Here is a 21,955-nt window from a genome sequence, read left to right on the forward strand (position 1 = left end):
AATCCACAATCTTAGTCTCAGAAATCTGATTTTTATCAGCATCAATAAGATAGAGGCAACAAAAATTAATATAAGCCTCAAGAGAAATCAGAATACAAATTTACTAACAGAGAATGACAAGTATAACTGTGACAGAAGCAAGAATGTCTGTTTATGGCCATACATGGCCCAAACTCTCCTTATAGCCAGACTTCTACAGACAGTTCCTGAGTACTCATGGAATTAGAATTAAGGAAGTCAAAGGAATTGAGTATTGAATGGTCTTCTTTCATCCTATAGAAAACTTTTTTTTTTTTTAATTAAGCAGTTACTGCATCCAGGCACTCTCTCAGATGCTAGGGATACACAGATCTCAGCTTTCAGAGAGCTCATGTGTAAATAACAGCTGACAGGCATATATTTCAGAGGTCTACTATATGATTATTAATAAAACCAAAAAATTTTGCAAGCAATTTAAATGTTTAACAATAGAACTGTGATTAAAAAATGGCAAATCCGAATGATAAAAGAAAATGCAGTTCTTTAAGAATAGCGTATTTAAGCAGCCATTCGTGACATGAGATAACTATCATGATGCAATGTTAAATGAAAAAGCAAGCGACAAAACATATAATAGTACACAATCATATTTACATATATGTGTCACATGTATACATACATATATGTATATATTTCCTATCCCTTTATATGCAAAAGAAAAAGACCAGAAAGAAAACCAACCAAGTACTGTTAATGGTTATGTTTTTCTTTACATCTCTTTGAATTTTCTAATTTCCTAAAATAGCTTGACACGCCTTTTATCACCAAGGAAAAAATTACTTGTTAAAGTAATTTCAATCAACATGAATATGAGGATCCCTTCAGATTTATCTACTAGAAGCTATCCATGAAAGCCAGTCCTTGAATCCCCATCTTTGAACTCTTGAAGAGAGCTCCTCCTACCCCCCCACCACCTTTACGCAAGACTCTCCACAGATGAGTAAATCATCCTACCTTTTCATCCAACCAGCAGTCTCACATTTCTCTGCTGAACAGTTCCACCTAAACATCTTACAGACAACTCATACATAATTACATCCAAAAGTAAATGCATACTTTTCCTCTAGAGCCAACCCCATTTCTGTCCATGGCACCCACCTTTCTTCCAATCAGAAAGCTTGGAAAGCAATTCAACTCTCCCTCTCCTGTTTCAAGTTCATTAACAAATGCTGTCCAAATCTCTCTCCCATCCCACCTTATTCTTCATTCTCATTTCCATCATCATATCAGTCCTGGGCCTGCTCACAATGTCAGTGACATAACTGCAGCAGCATTCAAAGGGGGTCTTCCTGATGCCATTCTCTGTCATCTGTACATCGCTGCTCCTTCTATAGAGCTTGGATGATGTCATTCCTTGGCTCAAAAACATTTAAAGCCTTCTCCTTTCTGCCACTCCAATCTAAACTTCTTTGCCTGGCTTTTATTAACCCCCATAATTTGGTTCCACCCTAACTACTTTATTTTCCATTATCTGCCCGTCTCCTCCCTCATCAACCAACAGACATACCATAATCAACCCTACCACCAAGCCCTGGAATACTTAAAAGTAGTCCTTCCTTTCCCCCTCTATTTGTGTTTAAAGAACCTATGAATTATTACCTCTTCTAAAAGCTGTTCTTGATTTCTCCTGCCTCATTATGCTTCACTTCAGAACTTGTCTAGCACTTACTATGACTCTCCCAATTGGGCATTTGATTCCATACTCCTGTGCAAGTGGATTTGCTGTCATGTATATTAGTCTTCTATTAAATTCCACAGTTCTTGAGGACAAGAGCCATTCCTTATTCTGTCCCCCACACCATTTAGCATGATAAAAACACAAAGAAAGGACTAATATTTGTTGACTGAAGTAATCAACTTCAGCCCCAGCTTCTCTTTCACTATGTTATATATACTGCTACACACATTGCAGCAATTTGGGCAGGTCAAGCACAGTCCTAAGGAATATAGCAGGAGACAATTTCAGCACAGTACTATGGAAGTCCATTAGATATAACACTGTAGTGATGACAAGGGGTCCCCATGACCCAAAGATGGAACAACAGAGACAGAGTTCTAGGGAATGATAACTGGCATTCTCGAAGTCTCTTTCAAGGGGGTAGTAATGAGGATCTCAAACACCTTCTAACATCCATGGCAACACTAACTAGGTCTTCTGAAGGAGTGCTTTGACTGGGGTGAACAACAAAAAGAAATGCCTATTCAAACAAAAGACCTGAGCAGAGTCCTACCTATTCATAAAATGCTATTACATGAATCAGCAAATCTCAGGTGCCATGCTGCTATTGGTTAAGAGATGATAACTCTTATATTAAATATTATATTAACTCATATTAAATGTTTCTTATATTTTCATGTGCAGAGTAGTAGTGTCCATATTTATGAAGTTCGTTAGAGTCTTCAAAGGGCTTTCTAAACCATCTTTTATTATCTGACCTCTCCTAAATACAGGGTGAAATGGATATAAAGGGTCACATTAAAATAGAGTTTATAATAATGGATACTAGTTTACTCATTATGAAAAATAATTACTGTGCCTGTTTAAAAAAAGAGTTTATATATAACAACTATTTTGTTTGAGTCTACTTTAAGTATACATATCCATATCATTCTAAAAGTAAGAGCTACTTCAGAACCTGACTACTCAATGACTTAAGGAGTTTTCTCCCATGGAAATGGTAATGTTTTAGAATGCTTAACCTATCAACACTTAGCATAATCTCTATAAAGCTTTCTCCCTTTTAGAAGAGCTATTTTAACTTACCCATTTTGTGCTGAGTCAATTAAAACATATACAGAATTCCCTAAATACAAATGATAAAAACCAGTTTTCAACAACATCTCTATTTATAAAAGTTGACATTTTTCTTTAAACTTGAATAATTTGTATTCAATTTCAAAGTGTAATGCCTGGGTTGTCAATAAAGGCATTATTATTGTCTGGACATTAACCCCAAAATACAAGTTTTTTGAAGGGATTACTCTGATGCTTCTCGTGGTTCCTTTTAGCAAGTGGACAGTGTTAAAGGATGATGTGATGGCATATGGATGCCTGGTTCATACCGCAGCATACAGGCATCTGTAACACACTCTTGGCTGGTGAGGAAGTATACCTGGCAAAAACTAAGAATGAGTACTTTTACACAGAGGACTGCTGCTCTTGCTAATGAAAGCTGGCACTTCCTGACTGCTTCCACTGGCCGAGCACATGCTAAACACACTGAACGTCTGATACACGCTGTGTCGATATATTGTGCTCTTAAAACCATGTCTGGCAAACAGTAAACCAAACATGAAAGTTTATCATCATTATCTTCATGTCACTTAATTCTGAGAAGAGGATGAATATATTTGAATATATTATGAAGCAGGCATCATTTTACTGTAGCTCCCATCCCCTCCCCCATTTACAGAAATAAGTTTAGAAGACATAAGCAATTTCATTTGTTCCAGACCACACAGTTAAAATGGTAGATTCAAAGCCTTTGCTAACTGCTAGGTAATCTTATTCCTGTTTTACTGAGATATCGTTGACATACAGCACTCTGTAAGTTTCAGATATGCAACATAATGATGTGACTTACATATACCGTGACATGATCACTCTTATAAGTTTAGTTGGCATCCATCACCTCACACACATACAATAAATAGAGAAAGGAAAAAAATAAAACTTTTTTCTCCTTGTGATGTTAGGAGAACTCTTAGGTTTACTCTCTCAATAACTTTCCGATATACCATACAGCAGTGCTAGCCACAGTTGTCATGTTGTACTTTCCCTTCCTAAGACTTGCTGACTTGTAACTGGAAGTTCATACCTTTTGATCACCTTTCTCCAATCCTTCTCCCTCCCCCCAACTCTGGTAACCACAAATCTGATCATTTTTTCCATGAGTTTGTTTTATTTTGGTTTAGATTCCACGTAGAAGTGAGATCGTATGTACTTGCCTTTCTCTGTTTGGCTTATTTCACTTAGCATAATACTGTTCAGGTCCATCCACATTGTTGTAAATTGTAGGATTTCCTCATTTTATTAATGGCTGCATAATATTCCGTTGTGTGTGTGTGTGTGTGTGTACGTGAGTGCATGCACAAATTTCTTCTTTCCTTCTATTTTTAAAAATATTTATTTATTTGAGAGAGAACGAGCACCCAGGGATAAGGAGCAGAGGGAGAGGGAGAGAGAAACCCAAGCAGACTCCACACTGAGTGCAGACTCCCACACCAGGATTGATCCCACAATCCTGAGATCACAACCTGAGCCCAAACCAAGAGCTGGGTGATTAATTATCTGTGCCACCCAGGTGCCCCACACAGACTTTCTCTATCCATTTGTCTATCAATGGATGCTTAGGTTGTTTCCATGTCTTGTCTACTGTAAATATGCTGCAGTGGACATGGGGGTGCAGACAACTTTGAGTTAGTGTTTTTGTTTCCTTTGGATATAGTCCCAGAAGCCACTATGCATGTAAGTAATAAGTCACTATGTCATTCAATTCATTGATCAAGTGGACTTTAAGCTTAAAATCAAAGAACAGGTAGAAAAAGTTTAGATATTATTGCTACTATGAAAGAAGCTGGTCATGCTCTGAAAAAAAAAAAATGACAATGAGAAAGGTCTAGCAAATTATTTGCTGCAGAAAAACAAACAGGAAGGTGTTAGCAACAATGCGGTGTTAGGTTCCTGTGAACACAAACCCAGAATACAAGTATTAAAGAAAGAAAACTGCCATTTTACAAATAAGTAAATATGATACTATTAAGCATTACTGGGATTTGGGGTGCCTGGGTGGCTCAGTGGGTTAAAGCCTCTGCCTTCGGCTCAGGTCATGATCCCAGGATCCTGGGATCCAGCCCCGCATTGGGCTCTCTGCTCAGCAGGGAGCCTGCTTCCCCTTCTCTCTCTGCCTGCCTCTCTGCCTACTTGTGATCGCTGTCTGTCAAATAAATAAATAAAATCTTAAAAAAAAAAAAAGCATTACTGGGATTTGATGGGATAGGACTCTGAACTGGAATAGAGCAATGGTGGAAAGGTAGGGCAGAAATAAATGGAACTTTTGGAATATCTGTTAGAATTCTTCCACAGCTAAAACTCAAGGCATCTGATAAATGTTTTGCTAAACCTTCCATCTCTCAAACAGGGAAAGAAATATTCTGGATATGAATGTGACCACAGGAAGAAATTAGCTGATTAAATTGAAGTATTGGTAAACCGGACAGCAATTGTTAAGTTTTGTTTCAATAGCTGGGAATGTGGGACATTAGAGAACACAAGTTATAGAACATTCACAGAATATAAAAGCAAATCTTGCCTGAGACTCTAAAAGGGAAGTTGCATGATATGTTTCAGGAAGCTCTCAAGAATACAACTCTGGTTAAACTAGCTTTGATTGAGTAATATTTACTGAGCATCCACAATGGGCCAGGTACTGTTCTTGGCAGGAAGGACACAGGTAACATAAAACACCTGCCCTTATGGAGCTTACATTGGAGTTGGGGAGAGACTAGAAAGTGCAGGGGCTGAGGGAGGAATTAACATTTTAAGTAAGGTCATCAGGAGAGGTTCCCTTGAGAAGGAAGTTTGAAGCAGATAAGAAAAAGTGGTTTCAAAACCTGGGGGCACAGAGGAGTAACTGCAAAGGCCCTGAGGCAGCAGTGTGTCTGTAAGAAACAGCAAGGAGATTAGCATGGTAAGAAGAGAGTGAGTGCATGGGCATGGTAAGAAAAAGAGTTCAGAGATGTAAGTGGTACCAGAATGTGAAGCACTTGTAGACACTGTAAGGATTTTTGGATTACTCCCGAATTATAACCATTAAGAACCCACACTTCTTAGGTCCTGTTACACTCAATGTCTACATGAAATACCTGTATTTGACTAGGCATTGTGAGGAAAATACAAAGGAGGTAGAAATCATGATTATTTCCCTGGAGACAGTGTCCATTTTAAACTCTGTTGAAAGTAAATTATAAATTGAAAATGAATTTAAAAGAATAATAAGGAGGGGCGCCTGGGTGGCTCAGTGGGTTAAGCTGCTGCCTTCGGCTCAAGTCATGATCTCAGGGTCCTGGGATCGAGCCCCGCGTCGGGCTCTCTGCTCAGCAGGGAGCCTGCTTCCTCCTCTCTCTCTGCCTGCCTCTCTGCCTGCTTTGTGATCTCTCTCTGTCAAATAAATAAATAAAATCTTAAAAAAAAAAAAAGAATAATAAGGAAATGTTCTATATCTATTCAGGACTTGATCAAGTACCAGGTTTAAACCTCTAGGTTTTAGGGCACCTGAGTGGCTCAGTCGGTTAAGAGACTGCCTTCAGCTCAGGTCATGATCCCAGAGTCCTGGGATGGAGCCCTGCCTAAGGCTCCCTGCTTAGCAGGGAATCTGCTTCTCCTTCTGCCCCTCTAAACACCCATGATCTCTCTCTTTCTCTATCTCTCCCTCTCAAAAGTAAATAAATAAAATCTTCAATAACTATTATTTAAAGTAATTAATTTAAATTATTTAAAGTAAATAATTTCTAAAATTACATCACCAGAAGTATCAAGGAAAGAAGGGCAAGAGAGAGAGAATTAAAGAAAGAGAATGAGTTAGAAAAACATGGGGGAGAAAAGTATAACCAAACAGTATAACCCCCACTCACCCTAGTCATGTGGAAAAAAAGTAAAACTTAAAATGATTTGGTATAAAAATAATAGAACTCTTGTTATAAACGCAAAGGATATTAATGACAGAGAAAAGGGGAAGATTCGGAAAAGACTGGCTGCACAGAGAGCTCTCCAATGAACTTAGATTTTAAAGACACAGATAAGAGAAACTGAGAGGAGGCACACATAACATGGATGCCTGTAAAAGAAACAGAGGATGGTATCAGGAAGCCAGATGCCCACAGTGAGCTGAACTTAGGAAAACCATTAAGGGCTACAAAAGCAGCTTCTGAATTTTTATTTGGAAGGGAAAATTTGCAATCGGCCTGGGTAAGTTGGTGTAGGGAAACAGTGTAGTTAACATAGGACAGGGGAAAAAAAGGAAGAAAAACCACTTCTGTTTTGCTTTTTTAAAATATTGCACTTGCATACCCCTTTACAGTTTACATATTTCTATCTTCTGACATCTTTGCTGGGGAGATACAAGCCCTGTATTATAGAGGAGGACTCCCAGTGGGGTGCCCACCTGCCACGCGTGGAGCTCCGCCTCTCTTCTACAGTGGAGGGTGGGAAACAAAGGCCAAAAGTGGATGTGAAAACAGGGAGCTGAAGCCCAGGACACGGGAGGCCATCAGACAACTGCCCCCAGTGCCCTGCAAATCTTCACACCTGGCCAGCTGATTGGTTTGCTATCCCAGGCCCACATGCTCTATGTACTTGGATGAACCATGAGGACCAGAGAGCTGCGCTGAAAGACAGGAGACAAACTGCCCAATCTTTCAAAATGAGGAAAGAACATGAGCATTACAAAAGAACATGGACGTTACAAAACGTTACAAAACACTCATTGCTGTGCTTATCATCCAGCCTGAGGAAAATTCTAGAATAGATAATAAAGCAGATGGCTTTTGAACAGACAAAGATGGGCATTCACTAAAAATCTGCATGGATTCAGGAGGAAAACATCTTGCCAAGTAACTTATTTCCTTTGATGGCAAATCTTTTTTTTTTTTTTTTAAGATTTTATTTATTTATTTGTCAGAGAGAGTGAGCACAGGCAGACAGAGTGGCAGCCAGAGGCAGAGGGAGAAGCAGGCTCCCTGCTGAGCAGGGAGCCCAATGTGGGACTCGATCCCAGGACGCGGGGATCATGACCTGAGCCGAAGGCAGCCGCCCAACCAACTGAGCCACCCAGGCGTCCCTTTTGATGGCAAATCTTAAGGACAAATAATCTCTACGACTCTGAAAGGTACTGATCAAGACCCATTCTCCAATTTTTTTTAGGGTGAGGAAGGGAGAAAGATGAAGAAAAATGGGCTGAGTATTGGATAAGTTTATAACTGATTAAGCAACAAAACTCAGAGTCATCTTAAGTAAATTCTGCAAGGCACATTGGGCTTGGGCAGTTACATTATCAATGAACTGGATAAAGTTTGATCCTTTTCAGAGATATTCTTTTCAAAGTCCTTATCCCAAACTGGAATCAGGAGAGAATAATCAGACAGGGCACAGTGGAGTCAAAATCCAAAGCAATTTTAACGGAAGATTAATTTTAACCAATGAAATTTATAGAGAAAAGGTAAAGAATTATGCTTGGATTCAAAAAAATGAAATGCTGGCACAAATGGTGACAAACCACTATATAGATAAAGAACAAATAAAGATTTCTGTTGAACAAAGCTTGACATAAATTAAAAATGTGAAATGGCCATCTATGTAATCTTACTATTAGGCTAATGGACATAAAAGGTCAAGACAAAGGAAGGTGAATGTCATATTGTACACTGTACTGGTCAGCTCATACCTGGAGAAGTTTGCAATACTTGGCAATGCATTATAGTCAGTACAAAAGGCCAAGGCGAAATGCCCACATAATTTGAAAATTAAATCACTCTCTGGGAGTAATATAAGCATGAATCAAATAGAGTGGTAGAAATTAGCTATCAACATAAGTAATTCCAAAAGAATGTGTGACTGAAAATATCTGGAATACCCAATTCCGATCAAAACTGAACAGGATGTAGTTTCCGGGAGGTAGGATTATAATGTGAATTAAGAAAGCTGAAACCTGGGGCACCTGGGTGGCTCAGTGGGTTAAAGCCTCTGCCTTCGGCCCAGGTCATGATCCCAGGGTCCTGGGATCGAGCCCCACATCGGGCTCTCTGCTCAGCAGGGAGCCTGCTTCCCTTCCTCTCTCTCTGCCTGCCTTTCTGCCTACTTGTGATTTCTGTCAAACAAACAAACAAACAAACAAATAAATAAATAAAAGCTGAGACCTTGTGGGGCACCTGGGTGACTCTTGGTTTCAGCTCAGGTCATGATCTCAGGGTCATGGGATCGAGCCCCACACTGGGTTCCATGCTCAGCACAGAGTCTGCTTGAGATTCTCTCCCCCTCTGCCCCTCCCACTCATGTGATCTCCCTCTCTCTCTCTCTCTCTCTATATATATATAATAAGTAAATAAATAAATCCTAAAAAAAAAAAAAAAGAAAGAAAACTGAAACCCTATCAGTTTTGTTTACTTCTGGCTAAATAAACTGTGTTAACAGTTACATTAATAGCAGTTATATTAATCTGGGGGGAAGAAAGCAAGAGTTTAACATGCAAGATTTTGCCTGTGTTCCTCTAACACTGCCCCAAATTAAAATGGGCTGCCCATATCCAAAGCAGCAGTGGGCAGAGGCATCCTTATAAAAAAAAGACGCTCCATCAAGCTATCATGGCTTAGTGACACTTCCCATGAAGACTGTCCTACTGGGTGACAGTGTGTTGGCCAAATGATGCATGCTTCCATTCTATTCACCGTTATATTAATAAGTTCATTAACTGGCATTCTTGTGTTTATCTAGTGGTCTCTTGGTCACTTGCTAATCATAAGTAAATTTCCATAATCCTGATTATTTCTGGACACACACAAACAATTCACATTTACAGAGCTGGAAAAGTGAGGTCAACACCTTAAATATTAAATATTCTAGGAAGGAGATGGACAACAGAGTCCCAAGCTCAGAAGAGGTCTGAGCAAGATACACAGATTTCCAAGTGATTATGAGAGAGTGGTCCCTCATGACATCAGGGCACGTGAGATTATCCGGCAACCAGATCATGTGGAGGGAGAAGAAAAGAGGATCGGGCCAGAAGGCTGGAGAACACTGGCCCCCGAAAGAAATGAAAGTTAGGTATCCTGTAAACTGCTGAATTCCTTGTCTCAGCAAGGTACTAAAATATGTAGACAAAGACGAGCCGTCCACTTGTCAAGGATTAGAGGGAACACACAGTAGAGAATCTGACTCTCTGACCTCTATAGCAGCTGTCAGCTTTGAACATGAGCCAAAGGCTTTCATTCAATCCAGTATTTCTCACAATCTGAGAAATAACTTTTTATCATCATTACAAAAACACTAAAATTGTGCCTATTTTTTTTATTTGGCTTTGTTAGCTGGTCATGGAAAAACGTTTTGAAGAATTAAAGCTTCTTGTTTCCTGAAAGTGAAATGTACTTGGGTTAATAGACGGGAGACCACAGCCTCTAGATCTAATTTCTCACCCTGTTTTTCCTTCTGTGGGTCCTTTTATATGAGTAGGATGAATACTCAGTTTTATCCAAACACATTTTCCTACTTATGCTTCCCTTCCCTTTTGGCCACCTCTGCCTGATGGGGGCTAGATATGTAATCTGTGGTTTTAAATCTTAAATGTTTTACTACCTTTCAGAAATGTACCTGTAACTTTCACTAATATTTAAAAATTGCTGATTTCTGTTTCCCTTTCTACTCAATACTAAAGACAGAGGCACAGGTATATATACAAATTTTGTTTTTATTAAATCCAGATATATTTGATTAAAACAAACTGTCGTTTTTGGCATAACAATACACCCAGCGTATTTCCAGACATGATTACTGGTGGTTCAACTTAATCTTAAAATATGGCACATGTCCCACTAAGTGGCGCCTGGAACAAGTGTCAGAGGTATTTGACCCCTTTTAACCGTTTCTCCAGCTCCTACCCTATGCCTCCCCTGACACTCTGCAAGCCTTCTTTTTCTTGTCCCTGTTGTCTTTCACTTTCCTCTGGGTAGTGCCCAGAAACGTTGATTATTCCCACTAATGGCAATAAACCTAACATAGCTACCAAGCCCCAGCCTAGAATACAATGGATGTAATTCTAATGAACTTTTTGATTGTCCTTAGAAAACAGCTATAATCTGTTTCAGCGGCGCACGAGACAGAAAGGATAAATGGCTGTAGAAAAGAAATCTATGTGAAAAAAGAAAACTAGCTTCCTAGTTCTGGCGGTCTAATATAGATTATGTACACATAGCTCAGAATCATAATTTGCCAATGCAGTTTTTTTTTTTAAGAGGGTTTTATTTATTTATTTTCGGAGAAAGAAAGAGGGAAAGGGATACAGGGAGAGAGGAAGAGCTCGAATGAGAGCAGAGGGAGAGGGAGAAGCAGACTCTCTGCTTAGCAGGGAGCCTTCAATGCAGATTTTGGAAGCCCAGAAAAGTGGGAGGGGAACAAACTAGGGCCCACATTTGAGACCATTTAAAGTTTAAGTCATGCTAATTTATAAAGTATAGTAAGGGTCAGAGTAAAGAAGATTAAAAAAAAAAAAATCAAGGCTGGAACCAGAACAAAAGGACTTTAGCACTAGATATTACAGTTCTGGGAAATTTTCACGGGTTCCATAAAACTTTATGGGAAAGGTAAATAATTGTGTTCCTACCACAGTCCCCTCCCCTGAGTCAAGTGCTTTGAAGCTATGCTCTATGCTCTATTCTCTTTAGAGGACAACCCTAGTGGCTCTGGGCATTCATAAGAGGAAAGGTTTTCAGTGCATTGCTTTCTCTCTTCATCTCTCTGGCTACTGGTATCATTCATCACCTTTTCTGCTTAATTTCACTAAGTGGAAGCAAGAGACAATTTATTACTGGCAATATACTTGCGGGCTGGGAGTGGGAAGCACAGCAGAGTTACCTCCACTAGGTTATAAGAGGCACTAGAAATACTTCCTCACAAAAGTTCAGAGTGCTAGAGCTGGATAAAATAAATATATTTAAATAAACAAACAAAGAAAAAACACGGCAGGAGCGCCTGGGTGGCTCAGTTGGTTAAGCATCTGCCTTCGGCTCAGGTCAGGATCTCAGGGTCCTGGGATCAGGCCCCAGGAAGGGTTCCCTGCTCAGCAGGGAGTCTGCTTCTCCCTCTCCCTCTACCACTCCCCCTTGCTCATGCCCATGCACACTCTCTCTCTCACTCTCTGAAATAAATAAAATCTTCGAAAAGGAAGACTTTAAAAAATGGCAAATAAAATGCTATTCTATTAAGACAAGTCCATTTATCCTATCTAGCCTCACGTCCCAACACTAAAATAACCCAGGTTCTTGTGGCTCTCTAAACAGTCTCTTAGATCTCTATGCCATCATGGCCTCCTGCTGTCTTTTGGCCTGAAAAACTCCTACTCACCCTTCAAGTTTAAGCTCACACACTACCACCTCCCTGGAAGGCTTCTTTGATTTTCCCAAACAGGTGCTCCTTTTCCTTAGCTGCTCCTCTTACTGCTCCTTTATTATAGCGGCCATGTGCTATTGCAATTATTTCTATCCCTGCAAGTGTGGATCTCTAGTTCCCTGCCTGCTGTCTGAGGGACCACCAGGTCCTTCCATCTCTGTATCTCCTGGTACATGACATGTACTTCACAGGTAATTCAAACAGTGAAAGAAATCCCTCAGTCTCAAGATGGAAGAGCAACAACCATCCATCCAAGTCTCTCTTTTCCAATCCTACCCAGTTTAGAACTTTATTATCTATCTTCTAGGTCAGTTAGTCCCTTCAAAGCAAAAATACAAATTTAGAAAGATACATGCATGCCTATGTTTATTTCAGCATTATTTACAATAGCCAAGATATGGAAGAAACCCAAGTGCCCATAAATAGATGAATGAAGATGTCATATATCCATACAGTGGAATATTACTCAGTCATAAAAAAGTATGAGATTATGTCATTTGCAACATGAATGGACCTAGAGAGCATTATGCCTAGTGAAATAAGTCAGACAAACACCACAGGATGTCAATAATTTGTGGAATCTAAAAAAAAAAAACAAAAAATAAACAAAAAGCAGAATCAAGCCTATAAATACAGAGAACTGATGGTTGCCAGAGGCGAGGGGTGGGGCTGGGCAAAAGGGGTGAAGGATAGTGGGAGGCACAGGCTTCCAGTTATGGAATGAATAAGTCATAGGGATGAAACACACAGCATAGGGGACATTGATATTGTAATGGCATTGTGTTGGTGACAGATGGTAGCTACACGGGTCTTGAGCATAACATATAGGGAAGTTGAATCACTATGTTGTACACCTGAAACTAATGTACCATCATGTGTCAACTATACTCAAATAAAAAATTTTTTAAATAAATATAAATAGTCTCTTCATTGGTCTTCTCATTTCTGGTCCCTCTTCCTTGAATGAAGTCCAAATACACTACTGCCACTGTATTATTACTAAAGTATGACTTTAATTAAATGTACCACATTGAACAGTTGATGATGCAAAGAATGAAAAGCTTTCTGAAAAACACCTGTTCTCAAAGCTCTGTGGGCTGAAATCCAATAGGGCAGAGAGAAAAGTAAATAATTAACATATAATTTATCAGGTGTTATAGAGATAGATCCAATTCATGCTAATGCCTCCTCCTGGCCTGGCCTTCACTCTTAAATAGCCAATTCATATTTCACTTTATATGGGAAGTCTTCCTAATCTCTCCAGCCAGAAGCAATCCCCCTTTCCTCTGCTCCCATAGTGCCCTGCCACTCACTTATCACTTTCTGTTTGAATTACAGTTTATTTGTACCCATACATTATGTCTCCTACTGGATAGAACCTTTCTAAGTAGAAGTGCAATATATTTTACTCATCTCTATTTTGCACAGTACCTCATACGGTGCACTGCAAATAGACGATAAATGTTGAATTATGATGATTAACCTCACTAAAATATTATGAGTCTGCAGCTCCTTTAGGATTTGCCAGTATTAAGAACATTGATAGGCCAAATATATGCAATTTGGATGGAAATTTTTCCACTCTAGCCACAAAAATAGAAAAAGTCTTTTCAGTTTGGCTAGATAATAGTGGACATATGGAGAATATCCTCAACCAGATTTAAAAGATGTGTCCAAATGAAATGGATCTCTATTGTAAAAACACAACAAAAGGCAACTCCCTAGTGCTATAAACCAGGCAACCAGCCTCTGCTGACAAATACCAAAAAACTATAAAGTGCAAACATGGTGTGGTGTTTCCACCCTGGGGCCAACTTAATAGGCAAATGCTTAACTAAGAAAAAAATACTCAATTTAGTAAAAATTAAATTTAGTCAAACAGGATACTGGCACAAGATAAAATTCCAAAGATAGATCATTGAATAAGCTCTCTGATCTCTCAAATAATACAACTTGCCCGAGTTCAATACATGAAGCTTGTCCATTCTCTAAAGCTGACATCCAATTTCCTACAATAGTGACACTCTAAGATGCCTCATCAAGCCCTGTTAGGATCTCCATCTCTCCAATTTCACTTTTGAAATGATAATCTGTCCTCCCTCTGCCCTATTCCTTCACCGTAATCCTTTAGTTAAATGCCACACTTTTACGCAGGATGAGGTAGGCAGCAACTTAACCACCATTCACCTGAATCACAGGGATGGAGCACTTTGAAATTTCATGATTTAAAATGCAGAACTAAAAGTCCAACTTCTCAATTTTGACCAAAAAGGAAGCTCAAATCTCAAAACTATAATGCCCTTTAAGAAACTGCTGTGCTGGGGCACCTGGGTGGCTCAGGGCATGAAGCCTCTGCCTCGGCTCAGGTCATGATCTCAAGGTTCTGGGATAGAGAGGGCATGGGGCTCTCTGCTCAGTGGGGAGCCTGCTTCCCTCTCTCTCTCTGCCTGCTTCTCTGCCTACTTGTGATCTCTTTCTCTGTCAAATAAATAAATAAAATCTTAAAAAAAAAAAAAAAGAAAGAAACTGCTGTGCTGTAACGATATTTATCTGCTCTTAATTGGCTTGAATGAAGTCAGAACATTTGATTATATCATTTACTTCAGCATTAGAATTGCTGAGAGCAAGAACTGTGTCTCATCAACTAACTTTGCACAGTCTTTAGGAAAGTGTGTGTAGCATCTTTTAATCTAAGGACTTGAGTTAAAGGGAGGATTGCTAGGAGGATATGTGACAAAAAATGCTTTAGGCAACTCGAAAGCACAATACAAATATAAGGTGTTACAACTAGAATTCTTCCAATAAGCTCTCTTTAAGGACAAGTCCCCCTCTACAGGAAATAGGAGTAGAGCCGAATTATTTCTATGTACTTCTAAAAAGATGTGTTTGACATGCAAAACTGTAAGTAATTCCTAAAAATGGGAGGAAGGGAAGGAAAGAAAGAAAATTCGGGTGGGACTAGAAGAAGGCAACAGCAGAGGAGATATTTTTTAAATAAAATAAAGCAATGCAAGAGAAAGCAAACTGGATCTCAGGGATCAAGTTCTAACTCCATCATTTACTATCTACCCGCATGACCCTGGTTACTTCTCCAAAGACTCGAGTTTCCTCATGGGTAAGCAGAAATAATAACTCATACAGTTGCCTCAGGGATTAAATGAGATGATATTTATATAGAGTCCTTAGCATTATGTCTTATACATAGTAAGCGATAAGCGAGTGATTACTGTTGTTGATAAAATTATTATTAGACCTGTACACTGACTGGTGACATTCAAGAAGAAAAAAGAGCCAAGAACATGTCAGAAGGGAAGGTGACAGAGAGCTAAGTCTATAAATTCCTGTTGGGAAACCAAGTTTTAGAAACATAGATTACACAAAGCATTTTTCATATTCAATGTAACAAATGTCGTACCGTGTCTCCAGGATTGCTGAAGAATCTACAGAACTCTACAGAAATCTACAGATTTTGTAGCCAAATTCTCAAAGTCATAAAAGCAGAATAGCAATGACTACATGTAGACAGAGCAAGATCCCCACCACCAACGACAAAAAGCACTTAGTGATGTGTACTAAGACTCTCCTGTTTCCAAACTTTAGATTTTTTAACTTTTCCTAGACAGAAGGAAAGCTAGGCTCCATAGCAAAGGCACACCAACTCGGCTTGCCAAAAATAGATGGCATTAACAACCATGCATAGTCATTTAGGTTTCTGTTATCTTGTTCTTTATCCTGGGGAAGTTGTTGTATTTGTGGTCGATTTTCGGTGTTAAGTAATTTTTAACTCCATCGTCTTCAGTAATTGCAAAAGTAAGGAAAGTGTTCCGAAATTAGGAATCGGATAGACAAAGCGAATAATTGTAAAAGGTAAGAAAACAAGGGGAAAGGTATGAGAAACAAGAGGTAGGGGCTAACACTGGATGCTGCCTATGTATGGGGGATCAGACTTACAAGTTGTAATAACGTCTATGCCTGTGGAATCAGGAAGAATCAGCAAAAGACAAGGCAAACAAGAAAGCGGCATGTGTGGCCAGAGAATCAACATCAGTTGTCAACTGGTCTGAAGAAGGCAAGGAGCTTGTTTAACAGTTTAAAAACTAAGCATAACAGAAGTGCTACTATTGCAAAACTGCCAAAGTTCGAGGCCTTTTTGAATTTACCCAACATCAGTGTGAATGGTCAGCTCACCGTATGAACCGGCACTGCTAAGGTCTTCTGTTAAGACCTGTGCAGAGATCATCTAAGAGGTAAGCTACCTGTCTCAGTGGATGTTCAACATAGACAAGACTAGTCTATTAGGGGAAAAGATGCCCCCAAATTTCTACCAGCAAGGAGGTGAGAGTATATCTGATTTCCCTCTGAGGCATCAGCTCACACTCCTCTTTATTAAGAATAATATTTCAAAACCAAACCTGTACTTAGAAAAATATTAACTTTCTTTCTTTTTTTTTTTTTTTAATAACAAAGCATAATTGTCTTAGTATCTGCATGAGGGGCTCCTGGGTGGCTCAGTCAGTTAAGCATCCAACTCTTGATTTCAGCTCAGGTCAGGATCTCAGGGTTATAGATGGAGCCCTGAATCAGGCTCTGCCCTGGGCGTGGAGTCTGCTTAAGATTCTTTCTCTCCCACTCCCTCTGCCCTCCCGGCAACTGCCTCAGATGTGTGCTCTCTCTCTCTTTTAAATAAATAAATCAATAAAATCTTAAAAATTTAAAAAAAAAAAATTTAAGTACCTGCATGAAATTATGGGCTGAAGATCCTAAAAATTTTGTCAGTCAGATGGTGGTAAATGGAAATAACACACCATCGTTATTAATTTAAGCTGCGTAAAAATACATATATATGTATACCCATATACATATATATTTAAATTTGTTTTGCCATTTTTGTCTAATTGTAATAATATATGAGCTTAAATCCTGCCTTTAGTTCTTCTACTCTTCCTATTAGATTTTAAGCTCATCAACCATAAATTATCCTACTGTGGGCATTTTCTACCATCTTACCCCACTCAGACAAGGAGAGGACACTTACTATATTCAATCTCAGAAAATGTGCCTCTGGAACTCTATGATGAGTTTGGTCAATCACACACGGACAAAGGAGCTGAAGTGTCTGCATCTTAGTAGACGGTACCGCTACCACTGCCGAGATATACTTTCTCTCCTAAACTTTAAATCCAGTTGAGTTTACTGTGATCCCAGTACCTTGATAACCAATTACAACGTGAACTATTCTTGGAACTTCATTAATAAAATCATTTGGACCATTCATTCAACAAAGAAGCATTTACTGAGTAGGTCTATAGGAGGCACAGTGCATTTCTATGGCACCTTTTATTTTACAATCCCAAAGAGCTTTCAAAGGTGCCCTAACAGAAAGTATCAGTGACTGAACTTCTCTTATCTTATACATGTACCACACTCTATTCAAAACCCCGATTCATGGGGCATCTGGCTGGCTTAGTCAATAGAGCATACAACTCAATCTAGGGGTTGTGAGTTTGAGCCCTATATCAGGAGTAGCGACTGCTTACAAGTAAAATCTTTAAAAAAAAAAAAAAAAAAAGGAAAAAAAACCCCACCCTGATTCAGGCATAATATATTTAGCTGCTTGTGGAAATAAAAACTAGAAGGGCTAAGACTATCAATCATTAACTAAATTCCAACTTCACAATTCAATCCAAAAAATAGCCAAGTGATTTTTTTTTAAGTTATAAGCCAAAATATACAATGATTCAAACATTCCATTAAGCAAATGAGTTAGTATAGTTACAATTCCTCATTTCTAAATCCTTATGGGTATGGTACTAGGTAATAAGTCAAATTTATCAAAAGTCCCACTCAATGGTTACATTTACTTTGCACCAAGAGCAACTTCTTGCAATTGATTATTTCACATTCCAAAAATAACTTACCTACCTGGGTGTTGTTTATTTTGAAGCTCTTTCTACAAAATTGACCACTAAATCTACACGTGCCAGAGAAATGTATTTTCCTGAATTAATTTTTTTGAAAAAGACCTGAGAAAGACCATCAACAATGGAAGAGAAAATAAGAATAGAGATTAAGCAGAGATATACAGGTATAAGCCAGAATGTTTGAGCTGGAACCCTTGTTCTATCATTTTCCAGTTATTTGGTCTTGATACCTCAGTAACCCTGGCTACAAAATGGAAATAATAAAAAATACCCACTCTGTACAGTTGTTATAGGAATTAAACCCAGGTAAATTAGTACATGTAAGGTTCTAGCAGCAATCAGCATTATATAAAGGGTTTACTTATTATGATTATCATGACTAGATCATCAAATCATCTACACAAACGCCTTTTCCTATTCAAAACCTTCCTTAATTGATCTAGTAGAATTTAATCCCTCCCTCTTAGGCTTCTCCACAAAATGCATGTGTATTACAGTTATTTGGGTGCATTTCCCTCACATTAGATTGTGTCTCTCTAAAGACAGAGATGACAGCTCATCTGAGTACACCAACAGCAAATATTGTTCACTGCTGTCCTTCTTTTCCCTCTCTCTAAAGGTTCTGAAAAATCATACCCTGTCAATTAACAAAACTTTACCTGGAGACCGGAGCTTTATGTAACCAGTACACTTAAATACTGGTCTTACCTTGCTAAATAAGAGCTCTTAAGACTTAAACAAAATTTTGTGGGTGTGGAGAGAGAGGGAGGAAAGAAGGATTAAATTAATATGTTTAAACAGTTAAGGATTTTTTTTAACTAATTTATTTTTTTAAAAATTCTTATACCTTAAAGCTTATTTGCATTATTTCATTCAAAAAAGCCCATGGTACTTTTAATATAAAAATACAGTAGCATAATTTCTGCATATGTCAAGTCTAACCTAATCATAACTTGCCCATCTGCTGATTTTAATGTAATCCTGGGGATGCTAGAAGACAATATGCTTGCTTCTTTCACCCAACACTATTTATGTAAAATAAAATCATTTTAACATCACATTGAGATGCAAATCATTCTGGCTTTGATTTGTGCCCTCTTTAAAAAAAAAAAACCCCCCCCCCCCCCCCCCCCCGCCCCCCCCCCCCCCCCCACAACAAGCCTCCAACTTATTCCGGATCACTGAGAAAACACTTTCTAAAGTATTATCCAACTTCACTCACACAATGATGTTGCCCTCACTTTGAGAGAACAGAACTTTTCTGAAAACAAGTGGATGAATTGAGTGCATTTTCTACAAATTCTCTTCCGGTTTTATAGTGTTCTACTTTTTGAAATTAATTTTTCAGCATAAAAACTGCCAAGGACACCTATTCATTTGCACAAATTTTCCTAGTCTCTATTCTTTGACCCATTTTAAAACAAACTAAAAAACAGAAAGCTGAAAAAGAATTGCACCCATTTAATGTGGCTTTTCTCATTTTTTTCATTCCTCACTGGCAGGGCCTTTCAAAGGAGTACAAAAACTACACCCAATTTATTTCTCATCCTAAACACATCCCAGCCAAATGGAAAACATTATCAGCCATCTTAACCAGGAGAAAAACACAAAGCTAAGCCACATCAAACCTTTTTTTTTTTACTTTTGAGATCAGGATTTTTCACACAAAAGTACTTTAATGAACCCATGTGATCAACAAAGGTAATCACAATTTAACATCGTATGTTGAACTAATTTCTCTTCCTCAAACAGTCACAATGGTGGCTAATTCACCTATAATACCTCTCAGCTACTGGGTAGAGTATAATAAACTTAATTGTTTTATATATCCTGAGGCAAAAAAAGAAAGGTTGATCAAAGACAAAGAGGTTCCCAGTATCCTATATACATATATGACTGAGACAAAAAAGTCTGCACAGGGTAAGTAAAATTGGGCTTAAGCAACAATGGATCCTGCCTTGAAGTAGGGAGACCTGACAAATTAAGCTCCCACCCCATCCCCACCCCGACCCCCTTAAAGACAAGGTCTAACTCCCATCTTACAACCAGGAGGCACAAATTAAAACACTAGGAGTTGTCTCCTCAGACTTTAGCCGTAAGAAAACTAATATTGAGGCCTTTTCTGAGCAACTGACTTCTGTCAAAACTTAACACAAGTTATGTGAAACAGACGAGCGTTGCTTCTGCATTTTACCAAGTGAGAACAGCTTCACAGCTTTTGGACAAGCCACCACTTCCAGCACCTCCAGCTCTTCCCCCCACCCCCCAATTTCTTTTTATATCCTTCCTCCAAACTTGAAATCCGAAAAGTGATCCCACAAAACAAAAGCAGCATCAGTAAACGGGAGGCCACCGGTTTTGAAAATAAAGTTTGTTCCCTTGCCGTCGACCTGATAACTTTTTAAAGATGAAACGTCTCCTACTGGACCGGGTACAACCTTTCCTATTCTCTTATCAAACAAGCCCTCGTCTGCCCCCGACAGTAAAGAGAAAAAAAGGGGAGTGGGAGAAAATGATGTTGAAAGGAGGGTCTACGGTGCCAGGGGCAGGGACCGATTTTGAGACCGGTGTTGAACACTCCGTGTTTCTGGGAGCTAGCAGGCTTTACCGTGTTGTGTCGATCTGAGAAATGTTTAGCAATCTGACGCATCAGTTTTTAGGAACGGTACACAAGCAGCCCCCACAATTTGAGCCAGCCTGGAATCCTCCTTCTCGGTGACATCGGCTGGAGGGCACGGGACGGGCGAGCGGGGGGTACCAGCAGAGGTTCCGCGACATTTGTTATTGTTTATGAAGCCCAGGCAGGGACCGGGATCGGGGTGCTTCGGGGCCGAGGAGTGCAAGGGGAGAGGGGCAGGGAAGCACAAAGATTCCTCCCGGGGCTCGCGGCTACCTCTCCGGGGACGCGGGACTAGTATCACCTCGGGGAACCAGAGGGCCAAGGCCGTCGCTGGAGCTTCTCTGGAGAGACACTGCCAGCCCCGACATTAGCCCGGCTGTCGCTGGACCCCCAAAGACACAGAAGATCTCCTCCGGCTCCTGCTCGCAGAGTTGGGGCCCGCGCGGCGAGCGGGGCCCCACAGCCGCGGCCGCCGCGCGCCGCATCCGCGTACTCACCTGCCTCGGGTCGCGCCCGCGGCCGGCTCAGCCTCCGCACGGACCGCAGCCGGTCCGCGGCCCGTCCGCTCCCTTTTGCCCGCTCCGCCCTCGCCCCGCCCCCGGGAGGTGGCACCCGCGGCCGCGCCGGAATCTCGGGGCGGCCTTCCTGAACTCTCGCGAGCCCTCCCTCCTCGGATTCTCGGTGGCTGGGCCGGTCAGGCTCGGCCCTGACGTCATACGCACCACAGCCGGAAGTAGCCTTCTGTCGTCAACGCTGGCTCGTTTGCCCCGCCCACCTATTCCTTGTGAATTCCTGATGGCCCTGGAGCCGTGAACTAGGCAGTCACTACTTCCTTCATTCATCAACCTCACCTCACTTACCTTTTCTGTGTTCAAAGCTGGTTCAAAAGCTGGGCCTTGAGAGAGTGCCCAGTGTGGTGCCATATTAGTCCTAAGTGACAGAGTTTTTCTTAATACTTACCAATGTAATGCAAAGAGTAAGTCACAATGTAAAGCAAAGAAATGGAGAGAGGTCTGGAGATAATCCCCACGAATCCACACATTTTGCAAATTAGGAAAGGGTGGTTAACAAAGATGGCTTGGCTGACCAATTTGCTTAATCAGTAGCTCTGGGATCTAAAAGCCTCCCAAGTTCCTTGACTCTTTTCCATCTCACCATGACTCCACTGCAAGGGCTTGAAAGGGATTCAAATTTGGAAAAGCCACAAAAAACTTGGAGGCA

The 21,955-nt window shown here is 40.0% G+C and overlaps 1 protein-coding gene across 1 annotated transcript in view; it reads right to left on the minus strand.

Annotated features, from left to right (window-relative positions):
- The window catches only part of STK38L (serine/threonine kinase 38 like), an 81,721-nt gene extending 60,376 nt beyond the window's left edge, over positions 1 to 21,345 (minus strand). The window contains exon 1 of the mRNA XM_032855204.1: positions 21,232 to 21,345. The gene's annotated coding sequence lies outside the window, so the exon portion shown is untranslated. The remainder of the gene's footprint in view (positions 1 to 21,231) is intronic.
- Between the last annotated feature and the right edge of the window lie 610 nt (positions 21,346 to 21,955).

The sequence above is a fragment of the Lontra canadensis genome, unplaced genomic scaffold (genome assembly GCF_010015895.1).
Source record: "Lontra canadensis isolate GAN:19392208 unplaced genomic scaffold, GSC_riverotter_1.0 scaffold9, whole genome shotgun sequence".
Lineage (NCBI taxonomy): Eukaryota > Metazoa > Chordata > Mammalia > Carnivora > Mustelidae > Lontra > Lontra canadensis.